This window comes from Balaenoptera acutorostrata, chromosome X (assembly GCF_949987535.1).
Source record: "Balaenoptera acutorostrata chromosome X, mBalAcu1.1, whole genome shotgun sequence".
Lineage (NCBI taxonomy): Eukaryota > Metazoa > Chordata > Mammalia > Artiodactyla > Balaenopteridae > Balaenoptera > Balaenoptera acutorostrata.
This window is the reverse complement of record NC_080085.1, coordinates 5,937,916-5,951,951: the sequence shown is the minus strand read 5'-3', so window position 1 is coordinate 5,951,951 and position 14,036 is coordinate 5,937,916. Positions and strand designations below refer to the sequence as shown.

The window sequence follows — 14,036 nt, the reverse complement described above, 5'->3', positions numbered from 1 at the left end:
ACCTCTTCTACTTGGGGATTCATGCTACTCCACGCTGTTTCTGGTCCCAACGATACACCTTAAATAATATTCATTTGCCTAACCTTGATCTTGGTGGCAAATGAAAGGGGCATTTCTCTAGCACCTTTCACCAAAGTGTCCAAGAACTCTGTGAAGCCTGGCCAGCACGGAGGGCGTAACGTCTATGCAAAATCTCCAGCTGGTGACAAGGCAGAGCTCTAGGGTTTCCTTTGCAACAGGGTGCCAGTCCAGGGCCACTGGCTGGGGAGTCCGGGAGTCAGTGTGAGGGACCGTGTCAGGCCTGGCAGTGGTCCTGCCCCAGCAGACAGCCAACAGCACCACGCGGGTGGGTGGGTGATGCCATCACTGGCCCACTGGAAGAACTCCGGTGGGACGAAATAAACATCATTGGATTAAACAGCCACTTGGATGATGGAACTGCCACAAAGAAGTAGCTCTGTGGGCAAGAGCAGACTTATTGATCGGAAACGTGTTCAAATCCTACCGCTCAACGTACCAGAATGTGTGTGAACCAGCACGTCCGGGATGAAGACATCAGTCTTGGCTTCCGTCTTGCATATGTAAAATTGCTCCAGGAATGAATAGCCTAGGTTGTTTGTATGCCAGGCTCTTCAACTGGGATCAAGACACAAAACATCGTTGCTGGGTGAGGAAGATGAGGTGCCCGGAATGTGAAATCTTCCAGAGAGTGGGGCAGGAGAACCCTGCTGGGGCCAGAATACCTGCAAAACAGGAAAAGGACAAAGACTTAGCAGCAGTTTACATCCATTGCCTTTAGGTCTCTGACCAAGATCCCTGGAAGAACTTTTTCCTTCAAATGGAAATTTACCTCTTTGAATAGTCCCTTGGAAGAGGACCCCTAATTAGCAGAGAGTCTGCTGATGGGGACCATTTGCAATAGGGAGGCAACGCCCTTTGCCATAAATATTGAAGAGATTAAAAAATTGAATAACAGTAAACACACACCCCCCCCTCCTTAAGAAAATAAAAACTTCACGGAAACCTCCCTCGGTAACCCGTTTATCCCATCGACAATGAAGCTTGGCAGGTTGCTAATTAGAACAATTCAATTCAACAATTCAACAATTCTAATTCAACGTGTACATTTAAGAACATGTTCAAGCTGCAGTGATTCAATTTCACAAAACACGCATTCCATCAGGTCTGTTTGAGCATGGCCTCCCCCATGCCATGATCTTAGAGAAACCGGATTGGATTTATGAGGACTCCGAGGAGAGTAGTCAGGGTTCGCCAGACGCCCCCCCTTCTGTTGTAATCACAGAGGACTCCTTGCTCTGTGGCGACCATACGCACAGTCCTGGGAGGGGTCCTCCAAGGGTGACGTGGGTGACAGCAGTTTGGCTGTTGTGTCTACATTGATTTTTTTTTTTCTTTTTCATAAGAAAAAGGAGACTCACTTTTTATTTGGAAGTAAAATGTCTTTTTCCCTAAAGAAGATGACTTTTCTTTTTTCCATCTGTAACAATTCATTTATATCTCCTCAAAATTAGAGTTTTTGGCAGGCTTTCTTTACTTGCAGAAATACAAAACACAGAGAGTCTGCTATGAAATAAATAACTGAGAAGAAGCCAGAGCACACACGCATCGTCTTATTCCCCAAGACCCTCTCCAATGAGATTCATAGGCTCCCTTGGTGGATATGGGTCTCCACTGGGAAAGGTCTACTCTTCTAGTCTCTGAAAACCATCCTGCTAATTCAAGGAGTGATTCGCCAGGTAGGTTTCAACTGGAATAAGCTTATGGAACATTTCAGATTGTGTCAATTGTGTTGCAACCAAGAGATCAAGAAACAGAAATGAGAGTGATTTCTCCGCCTTGACAAGTGGGATGGATTACGCAACGGATGTTAATTACTTACATAGTGTATAAGGATTCTGCAGCAGCCATGCCAGTTCTCTACGTGGTAAATCAGGACCAAAGAATGTTTTGTAGCATGGATAACTGGCTGTATTCACAGAAGAGAAAAAGATCTCTTATCTCAGAGAACCACCTGAGAGGAGCTGGTTTCTGAAGGACCTAGGGACCAGCTGGCTACAAAGGAAAGTGTGCAGACCAGAGTTGCAAGATCAGAGATGCCAAATCTTTCCACCTTCTGTATGCCCTGTAGAGGCAGGCTGGGCTACTTTAGGATGGAACCCTAACTTATTTTTGCATGACAAAGAGAGCACTTCTATTTTCATTCAAAAAAAAACTTACCCTATGTGTTAGACTGAACAATTTTAAAAAGAAGTTTACTTAGCTGGCGTATAGTTGGACACTTCTGTTTTGTAGAATTCTACATTCTAATGTAGAATTTATCGGCCCCATGGCTCAAAGGTTTCCAGGTAACAAAATGAAGGTTCTTAAAGAAGGAGGCAGAGGGAAGACTCAAACCCTATACCCTTCCCTCTGTGGGTCCCTTGGCCACAGGCTGGGGGAAGAAGAGACGTTTAGTATTGGACCCAAACTTGAAAGTGGGCGGGACCTTTCAATACCAGAAAAACGAGACTTCATCACAAAAAAGTGAGACTCGTTTCCATAATTAGAAATGTCTGGAAAGCAATAAGGTATGGTCAAGTTGTCTTTAAGGGTTAGGAAAAGGTCCTTAAGATGTAACGTGTGACGGCAGCGTTAGAGAAAGACAAAGTGTCTTCCTCTGCGTCAGTTCAGAACTGCACAACCCACGAGCTCCATTTTCATCCTAGGAGACCACAGGCACACTGCTTCTCTATCTCCATCAAACCAACTTCTCCAAGCAGCTGGCAGTCTCACTGCACCTTACCCTCTGCGTCATCAAGCATTACCCCATCCGCTACTCTATCCAGCAAAGAAACTTGTTTCCATTATCGCCCTCCAAAGAGATTTTTGAAATGTTTTTCTCCTAATCAACACCCCCTGATTGACTAGCCTTCCAATCCTACTCCTGGGCATGTATCCAGAGAAAAACATGATTCAAAAGGATACATGCACCCCGATGTTCGGAGCAGCACTGTTTACAATAGCCAAGACGTGGAAGCAACCTAAACGTCCGCTGACAGATGAATGGATAAAGATGTGGTACACGTATACGATGGAACATTTCTCAGCCATCAAAAAGAATGAAATCATGCCATTGGCAGCTACATGGATGGACCTAGAGATTATCATACTAAGTGAAGTAAGTCAGACACAAAAAGACCAAGATCATATGATATTGCTTATATGCGGAATCTTAAAAAAAAAAAAAAGATACAAATGAACTTATTTACAAAACAGAAACAGACTCACAGACTTACAGAATGAATTTATGGTGACCGGCGGGGCGAAGGGTGGGCGGAGGGATAGATTGGGAGTTTGGGATTGACATGTACACACTACTCCATTTAAAATAGATAACCAGGGCTTCCCTAGTGGCGCAGTGGTTGAGAATCCGCCTGCCAATGCAGGGGACACGGGTTCGAGCCCTGGTCTGGGAAGATCCCACATGCCGCGGAGCGGCTGGGCCCGTGAGCCACAATTGCTGAGCCTGCGCGTCTGGAGCCTGTGCTCCGCAACAAGAGAGGCCGCGATAGCGAGAGGCCCGCGCAACGCGATGAAGAGTGGCCCCTGCTTGCCACAACTGGAGAAAGCCCTCGCACAGAAACGAAGACCCAACACAGCCATAAATAAAATAAATTAAAAAAAAAAAAAAGAAAAAATAAATAAATAAATAAAATAGATAACCAACAAGGACGTATGGGGGAAAATACAAAGCAAAACAAAAAACACCCCGTGAAATTCTAATACTATGGATATCCCTGCATCTGTTTACATACTGTATTATGTCATGCTTTATACATAACGTAATAAGATTTCTTTCCACTCTCTGTCCCCAAGAACATTTTCTGAGGATGCCTGCCTTGGGCAACTCCCTGACTCCCTCAGGTGAAATAAAGAAGTGAGTCTGGAGTTGGGGGTTTTCCGTGTCGTATACGACGGAGGCACGGGGTTGCACGGAGTAGCTGCACGACCACCCAAAGGAGTGCCGGCGAGGCGCCATTTTGCCCATCAGCCACAAGGACCACCATCCACCCACCCCACGCTCTGCACGCACACAATGCAGGGGGCCTTCCCATTCAACCTCAGCAGCTCTGCTCTCATAGGTCTCCACTTTCGGGCTCTCTGCTTTATGCCAGTTTATAAAATTGCTTCAGGGTTTTTTAAAAAAAAGTGAGAAGTCCTTTTGCCCCAGGGTACCTGAATGGCCCGCGCACTTTCAGCTTCCGGCTCTGTTTAATCAGGTGACAATGCCTACGTGAATTTTACTAAAAAGGCAAGTATGTACTCATAAAGCCTCAAAAACGTTGGTGGGATCCCACCAGACAGGGAAAATGTATCCTTTGTGGGGACTGTTCTGTGTGCCCCTCAGATCACTCCCACTGGCCCTTTGCTGATAAGCCCCACTCCATTCACCCCGGAAGAGTCCTGCCACTGATGCATATTTATAGCTTTATATATATTTTGGAAAAAATTGAACCTATAATATAGCATGTAGCTTTTCTGGATTTCATTACATTTCAACTGCATTACATTCAATGCACTATAATGCATTACATTTCAGTGCTAATTGAAACTAAAATATGACAACTCTGTGACATTTGATTATGATCTATCTGGGCCTTATTTCATGGTGAGCAAAATTCCATGCAAGAGGTCAACACCGTAACAATTTCACTGCTCTTCCCATTTGTACAGCTTGCAGCAGGATGATCCAATCAACCACATCATTCAGTTGATTTGACACAAAAGCGATAGAACTGCAGACACAGATCCCCAGTGTAAGTCTACCTGAAATTCTTGCCCTGCTATGAAGAGCTGTTAAGCAGGAACAGACATATCTTGTTGTTAATGAATGAGACGTCACGGGAAAACAGAGAGGGGAGTGACTGACTCGGCTTAGAGGCTCCTGTGACAGGGTCAGGTGATTTTGAGCTGGGTTTTGTAGGGTCTCGCCAAGAAGAGAATGCAATAGGATTCCAGATACAGGAAATACCTTGATTAACACATCCCAGGAGGCTTCCCGTGTATGGTATTGCCATCTAGTTCTTGGATTTTTCAGGCAAAGTTGATATGAGACGTGGCAGGAAGGGGCGGGGGATGGGAGGAGGGCTAGTGGAGAAAAGAAACCACTCAGTAAGCTTTCCTCATCCTCAAGAATTTTACACAACGGCAACATGCCTGAGGTTTGCCCTGTAGGTGACGGCAAGTCCCTGACAGCTTTACGCAGGGGAAGAGGTTTGTTTTTTATTACTTTGGCAAGTCCAAAGTTGCACAAAATGTAGACAGTAAGTATAAAAGCCATGCAGTGTGAGTGTGTCAAGGTTGGGTCTGGCGATTCTTACATCCTAGACTCAATACTACGCAGAAGCCCACGCCACTGAACTGAGTCCTACCAAGATTTCTACTGAGGGTAATATGATTAAGTTCCACTTAAAATAAAGCCATTTGCAATCATTTAAATACAACTGACCCAATATTTGGTTTTAAGTATTTCTCTGAGCAGAGATACTTGCACATAGATATAGGTATAAATCAGTAGGTGAGGGCGAGGGAGAATACATATATATCTATGCGTATATTTGAAAAACGACAGATTTTATGCTATTTTAATTCACTGACAAAAGTCTTCGAAAGGTTTTGAACTCCAAATGAAACTACAGAATTTAAATCCCAAACAAGAACAGTGAAATAGTGAATTCAGGACAAAAACTTCAGGCAGAGCCCTAAAGAGATTTGAAAATTGCAGAATTTCTTTAAAAATTCAGCGACCTACAAATCTCAGACAACCGTGAAGGGTATTCTCTATTGAGTCTAGTACTAGATTGGATCTTGATGGATACAATTATACAATTAACTAAGGAGCTGTGAGTTTATTTTGTTTTGATGAGCAAGAGAGATTTTGCTCTAATTATAATCTGTGCCAGCTGGCCAATTCAGGTCTCTTCCCCTCTTTTGATTTTCACAAACCAAGTATGTGCGTTCTACACACCGTGCTGGTAACCAGTAAACGTTGCCTGTAATGCATACTGTTTGGCATGACATATGCGAGCATTTCCATACATCTAATTCCAGCATGAGTATTGTACTCTGGGTGGAAAAGTTCTTAGCATTTATGAGATCATTGCCAATCACCAGGTATATCTTCACAGATAACTTCGTGTTCAAATGTAAGCAAATCCATGTGCACATTTTCCAACTGGACGCATGATGGCAGGCTCATAGCGCATGGCTGAGAGAGAGTATGTACAAGCTCCATTACTCTGATGACTGATCAAATATCATCAATTTAATCATCTTTCAAATTACACTCTCCTTACAAAAGTAGAGATTTTTGTTTCTTTGCCATATATAGCAAGCTGAAAGCTGTGATTCTTCCAACATGGAAAATAAGCTTGAGTTTCTTAAAATCAAATTAATTTTTGTAGTGGCTCTTCCTTAAAAAAATTAAATATAGAAGAACAAAACCAAAGTTTATCGAGAGAGATGGATAACTTACTTCATAGAATGACGTTCTACTTTACAAGAAGATTCACAGCAGGATTCCTTGAAATATTGGACATACCTAGTGCCCACACATGTGGAAAGAGTTAAAAGTCATGATCTGGAAATCATCCGTTGCATTATATTATCAAGTAAATCACATAAACTCATTTATGTTTAAACTCTGCCAGCGTCTAGCATTTCTTCTTCTTAGTGTCTGCCCACATTGATTGAGAAAGAGAGTTACACAATGTTGCCCATAGCTGCTTATAACCTTCTGAGAGCCACTCGAGAGAATCTATTTCAAAGATACTCAGCGTAGGCTGAATAAATGGTTTGATGAAATAGCTCGGGGAGTGGAACCATTTCCAAATCTAAAGTCTTTTCCATCCATCTCTTTCCCAGGAGGTTTACTGGCCACTCTTTGGACATGACCTATGCTAAATGACCTCATGTACCGGAGCTGCCTGTCCAATCACTGTTAAACAGAAGTGACAAAGTTCTAGCAGATGATTAAGCCAGGAACATATGCTCATCCTATGGAACTGGATGCTATTCTCTGATGAGCTTAGAGACATAACATTGAATACAGGAAGATGCCAAGGATGATCTAACTGGACTTGGACTTAGCTGAGGGGCCATGTTTATACTAGAGGTAAAAGGGAGCTCATCATCTGATGAAAAATCAAATAAGTTATCTGATGTATACTGAAAACTGAAAAAACAAGCAGCAAGGAACGTCATAGCACTATTGTTATGAAAATAACATGGGGTTGTGTTTTTGATTAAGGAGATGTGGAAGAGTTTGTTCATAGCTCACTCAGGCCAGGGAGCAGATTTCCAGGTAAGGTGGGACACAGAGTGCACTTTAGATCATCCTGCTTGACTTGTGTCATTTCTTTAAACAACAGACACACGGAATATTTCTAATCAGACACATTTTAAGGAGGCTGCGTCATTTACTTTCTGATTCCTGAACTTACTTAAATTTTCCTGTTACAACTGCCATGTCACCTTTCTTCAAATACAGAGAAATTCGGGGTCTTAGCTCAGGCTGCTACAACACAATCTCACATACTGGGTGGTTCAGAAACAACAGAAATTTATTTCTCACGGTTCTGGAGGCTGGAAGTCAGATCAGAGTACGAGCATGGTCGGGTTCTGGTGGGGACCCTCCTCCTGGTTCACAGAAGAATTTGGGGTACACAAACATTCAGTCCATAACAGTTAGTCTTTAATAAACTTTAGTAACTAAAAGAAGAATCACTGATTAGAAATTATTTGTTTTCACTGATTCAGATTAAGTTGCCTTTAATACACAAACATTCCTTTAAAATGACTCTTTAGAAGTCATTGTAACTCTTCATGTTTGACAGTAGATGATTGACTAGATAAAATGATAGATTACTCAATAGATTAGATAGATAGACACACAGAGAGAGGGGGAGAGAAGAAGGAAGGAAGGAGAGAGGGATGGAGGGACAGAATGAAGGAAGGAAACAAGCACGGAAGGAAAGAAACAAGGAAGAAAGAAAGAAAGGAAGAGAGAAAGAAAGAAGAAAGAAATAGTCATCCTGGGTTCCTCCCAAAAGAAAGCTTCAAAAAACAACTTTTGTGCAGGTGGCTTATTTAGGTGGTGATCTCAGGAATCAGGGTAAAGAATGGAAAGCGTTGTGGATAAATGGGGCTAATCCTCCCCTATCTGCTTAGGTCTGTATAGATATGCTTTTGGGATTTCACCTTCGGGTGGAGCATTTACAGTTGACCCTAAACAACTCAGGGGTTAAGGGCACTGACCCTCTAAACAGTGGAGAATTTGCATACAACTTTACAGTCGGCCTTCTGTATCCATGGTTCCTCCATATCTTCGAGGTTCTGCATCCTGGATTCAACCAACCGGGCATCCTGTAATACCGTAGTATTTATTATTGAAAAATATCCACGGATGAGTGGACCCGTGCATTTCAAACCCATGTGGTTCAAGGATCAACTGTATCCAACAGCATTCAGGCCGTATGGACTGTGGGCTGTCCCAGGGGTATTAACCCCCTTCACTTCTGGATGAGGAAGCACGCTCAGAGCTCTCCCCTGCGGTCCTACAAAGCACAGGTCTGAGAAGGACCAAGGGAGTAGGCACAGGACGAGCAGCGTGGACTTTTGAAGGACAATGTCGTCAGGAAGAGTGAATCAGCCCGCAAGGAATGGCTCAGCACAGCAACCGCTGGGCTCCCAGGGAAGGAAGGCCAGTGGCTGTGTCGCTGTCATCCAGAGGAGGGGTCAGACACAGAAGATGCAGAATGTACAGTTGCTTGGTTTCTGAGAGGCATATTTCCTGTTGACAGTGGTGTTGGAGTCTAGTTTTAGTGACTAAAGTTCATTAAAGACTAAGTGTTATGGACTGAATGTTTGAGCCACAATCACGACTCAGAGGAGGTGACTCGCCACTCCACTTGGACAAAGCAAAGATCAGGGGCGCTTCCGAAAGATCTTCTGTGTCATCATTGCTAAGCCATGTCCATCAGCCGTAAGAAAAACAGAGGTGAAAACAAGTTTTCTTTTTTTTTCCTTAAATAAATTTATTTATTTATGGCTGCGTTGGGTCTTCGTTGCTGTGCACGGGCTTTCCCTAGTTGTGGTGAGCGGGGAATACTCTTGGTTGCGGTGCGCAGGCTTCTCATTGCAGTGGCTTCTCTTGTGGAGCACGGGCTCTAGGCACACGGGTTTCAGCAGTTGTGGCTCGTGGGCTTCAGTAGTTGTGGCACGTGGGCTCAGTAGTTGTGGCGCACGGGCTTAGTTGCTCCGCGGCATGTGGGATCTTCCCAGACCAGGGCTTGAACCCATGTCCCCTGCATTGGCAGGTGGATTCTTAACCACTGCGCCATCAGGGAAGCCCCCAAAGGTGAAAACATACTTTTTTAATCATTAAAATCGATAGAAATTTCTATAGCATAATTGGTCTGCATCCTAAATGTAGTGATCTCATCAAAGATAACTTATGCCATTTTCTGACATGGTCACATTTTTATCACATCATTTCTTTAAGACAGTGGAAAACAGCATAAAAATCACCAGTCTGTTTTTCAAATGCAGTATTCAAATAGGAATACAAATACATAGTGTTTATTTTAGATTCCACCAACACCCAAGAGGATCATATAACTTGTGTATGGCCAGAAAATAGAAAAATTATTAATATTCTTCCAAAGGTTGAAATTCATTATTAGGCATTTTTGGGTTCTTATTAAGGTTCTGTCTCCACAGGACGCCAGATATTACGGAATGAGTCAAGAGAGCATGAAAAATGTGCAGGAGGGGTAAAATTAATATGAAAGACAGTAATGGTATTATTTCATATGGATTTTTAAAAGACTAGCATGATATAAAAATTATCTTGTATATTTATACGCATTGTCATGAAATTTGAGCATCTTTTCTTCACTGAAATTCAAAAACAAAATTACAATGTTGCTGCTGGAAGCTGCTCCCTGTAAATCTTCAAGAATTTGAGGGATATCCATTTGTCCCGTAAGAGTTAAATAGTTCTGCCTTGTAGCAAAGACGTATAGAAAATGACTTTTTGAGGTCCCTTGCAGTGTTTTAAAATATTACTGAAAATTATTTCAGGAGCCCATAGAACCATTGCTTTTTCTATTTGTAATAAATAGGCTGTAAGAATAATGCTTTAATGATGGTTTCTGGATCATTCAACCCATCAACAGGGTCTTGGCATCTAGTTTGACCTTTCCTTGCCTGGGTTGGGTGGCCCTGTGGAGCACTGTCCAAGGGTCTCAGTGGATTGACTGAGTTTCCTGACTCAGCCTGAGACTCTCCGTGCAGGGACAGAAGGGTTTCCATGTTTAGGTAATAGGCCGAGGAGTTCTATACAACACAATCCACTGGCACACACTTACTTCCAACGCACAATCCGGTGGGGTTTTCTTTGTTTTTTAATGGTACCTGAGTCCCTTACAGTCAAGTGTCCTGAAGCATCAGTGTCTAAGACTTCATTATTTTTTAAAAAATCCTGAGATTTTTCTTAAATTATGTTGGCAGTATAAGAGTGTTGCAGGTACTGAAAATTACAAAGGAATAAGGTTTCAGAGGCATGACAGGAAGCGAAATAGTACAATATCATTATCATCACCAAATTTTACCACTACCTACCTGTCAATTCTTCATGTGTTAGAAAAATGTATAGTGATGGTCTTATTTGGGTTTTTTCCATGCACCCCAATGTTCACTGCAGCACTATTTACAATAGGCAAGACACAGAAGCAACATAAATGCCCATCAATGGATGGATAAAGAAGATGTGGTACATATATACAGAATGGAACATTACTCAGCCATAAAAAAGAATGAAATAATGCCATTTGCATCAACATGGATGGACCTAGAGATTATCATACTCAGTGAAGTAAATCAGACAGAGAAAGCAAATATCATATATCACTTACATGTGGAATCTTTAAAAAATGATACAGATGAACTTACTGACAAAACAGGAACAGACTCACAGACTTAGAGAACAAACTTACGGTTACCAAAGGGGAAAGGGGGGGCAGGGATAAATTAGGAGGTTGGGATTAGCAGATACACACCGCTATATATAAAATAAACAACAAGGACCCACTGGATAGCACAGAGAGCTATATTCAATATCTTGTGATAACCTATAATTGGAAAGAATCTGAAAAAGTATTATATACAAGTGAATCACTTTGATATAGACCTGAAACTAACAAACATTATAAACCAATTAGACTTCAGTAATAAAAAATAGTTTGAGGGCAAGCAGCTCATCCAGGAGGCGACTGTGAGAATCACGATGAAACAATGAGGCAAGGTCGGAAAGGAGGGGAAGTGACAGGACTAGTAACGGGTATGCTGATGAGCGGGAAACCGCCATGCACGACAAAGCTCAAGCCCCGGGGATCCTCTGCGAGACTCGAGGAACGGGTCTCAGAACGTCTTCCTCCTGGGACAAGGAATATTCATCCTCTATCTCCTACCCCTCTTTATCTGCGGTTACTGCGGATTAGGGTTCACCAGGGACCTTACTCCCCAGCACATGCAAAGGCCAGGAATGCTCTAGCAGCCAGAGACGGCCTTGGTCTGGGGAGATGCAGGTGCATGAGGTGAGAAGCTGTGGACGCGTGAAGAAATTGTTCACCAAGATACACACGGCCTGGGAGACAGCTGGAAAGGACTTCCGGGGTGGCCTGAGGCTGCACTAACCCACTCAGTCAATTGTGACACAGCACTTACTTCACGGCAGACCATGTGCCAGATGTGGGCACCACAGGAAACAAACAACTTCATTCTCTTCTTCTTCTCCTCTTGGCAATTTTCTAATGCTCCAAATAAAAACTTCAATCCCTTTAGCCAGGCTTTCCCCACCATCCAAATTTAGGGCTCTCTCTTTTCTGTACCCCACAGCATTTTGGTCACATTTCCATTTTAACACCTACTGTGCTACATAATTGAGTAGGAGCCTTGTCTCATTTATCCAACACTCAAAAATGTTTTTTGAACTAATGAATGAGACGGTCACTGTGTTCGTTTTCTATCACTGCTGTAACTAGTTACCAACCACAAAGGTAGTGGCATAAGACAAAGGAATGTTGTATACTTCTGGAGGTCAGAAGTCCCACACAGGTCTCCCGGGCTACACCTGTGTCAGCAGGTGTCAGCAAGGATGTGCTCATCCTGGACGCGGATCTGTGTCCTTGCTACTCCCTCCGCTTCTGGCTGATGCCCGCACTCCTTGGCTTGTGGACCATTCCTCTCTCTTCGAGCCATCAGTGCTGCCCGTCCCCGACCATCCTTGCACAGTCACATCCCTTGTCTGACTACAGCTCACTAGGTCCCAGAGACTGCAAGGAGAGATGTGCGAATCCAGTAACCCGCAGGTTTTTACTGCGTTCTACAGGGTCCGTGGTTGCATCCTCTGGGCAAAGTATTGCCAATGAAAGCACAGCATTGCTCTTCTCTTCTTGGTAGAAGGAGAGGCAACCCCAACCCCTGGTTTCCGAGTTTTCTCCCCACTCCTTTCACTCTCCTCTTCCTTTATGATACTTTGGCCAAAGAGGAATGTGCAACATGATTGTGTGCAGTTCATAATTCTGTCTATAACATTCATCAGGTGATTTCCTGCCTCCTACGCATCTGTGCTGGTCGAATGTGATGCTACTTCATGGGTTGAAGAGGCAAGCCCCGGGCACAGCAGGTCGGAGAGCATTGGCTCGCGACACTTTGTAATGAAGGGGCAACGCTCTCATGAGTTCAGGAGGGCCCCTCTTGCGGAAGAAAGGATCCCAGGAACGGCAGTAACCTTACCAAAGTACTCCAGCAAATGCTGGTTATCACACCATGTCCTTCTCCTCATCCCCACCAAGTAGTGTCGAAGGCAGTATTAATATAGCAGCATGCTGTTACCACTAGTATTAAAAGGAAAGTCGGACACACAGTTCAGCATTAACCGCGCGCACACACACACACACACACACACACACACACACACACGTATCATGAAGGTATGGGATTTAGTGTAATATTTTTCATTCTGTATTGAGTGATAATAGAGATACTGTGATATCAAAAAAAATTAATTGCAGCCTCAATATGAAATACCAAACCTGATTATTTTAAAATATTAGTATGCATTAGAATAAAAATGTTAGATATTAAATATTTTATAAATGGATTATAAATTGTGATGATAGGAAAATTAGCAACAGGTATCTCAGAATAAACGTTTAACCCCAAAGGGTAGCAACTAAAACCACTATCACATATTCAAAAATGCCTCCCATATGCATTCAAAATGACTTCATGCATATTATTTCCTATTTACACGTCATACCTCTTCAAGCTAGGTTCCCCTTGTATGGATGGGAAAACGGAGGCCCAGAGAAGTTAAGAAGCTTACTAACCATCACAAAATAACCAGGTCCTCCAGCTGTACTTAAAAAGGACCTGAAGAAGTTAATTATATTTTAGCCGAAGCTCTTGATGGCAAAGGACCATGAATAATTACAGGAATTATTTCCCTTTTTGTAATAGGCTTTGTTTTTTAGAGCCGATTTAGGTTCACTGCAGAATTGAGCAGCAAGTACAGAGAGCTCCCATATACAGCCTGCCCCCTACACACCTACAACCTCCACCTTTAGCAATATCTTCCACCCGAGTGGGACATTTCTTATCATCTGTAAACTTTCACTGACACGTCATCATCACCCAAATTCCAGAGTTTACATTAGGGCTCACTCTCGGTGTTGTACATTCTATGGGATTTGACAAATATATAATGGCATGTATCCACCATTAAGGTATCATGCAGAATAGAAGCATTGTATCAAAGAGTATCAATCCTCTTCACTCTGTTTATTCAGAATTATTTCCTTCTGAATGTTATATCCTATATTATATTTTTACTAATTTTTTAAAAAGTCTTTACTGAATTTATTACATTATTGCTTCTGTTTTATGTTTTGTGGGATCTTAGCTCCCCGACC

General features: G+C 42.8%; 1 long non-coding RNA gene across 2 annotated transcripts in view; it reads right to left on the bottom strand.

Moving 5' to 3' along the window:
* The window catches only part of LOC103012576 (uncharacterized), a 508,544-nt gene that overhangs the window by 219,443 nt on the left and 275,065 nt on the right, over positions 1 to 14,036 (bottom strand). For both annotated transcript variants that reach the window (XR_009006628.1, XR_009006629.1), the window contains exon 4: positions 518 to 743. This is a non-coding gene — a long non-coding RNA (uncharacterized LOC103012576). The remainder of the gene's footprint in view (positions 1 to 517; positions 744 to 14,036) is intronic.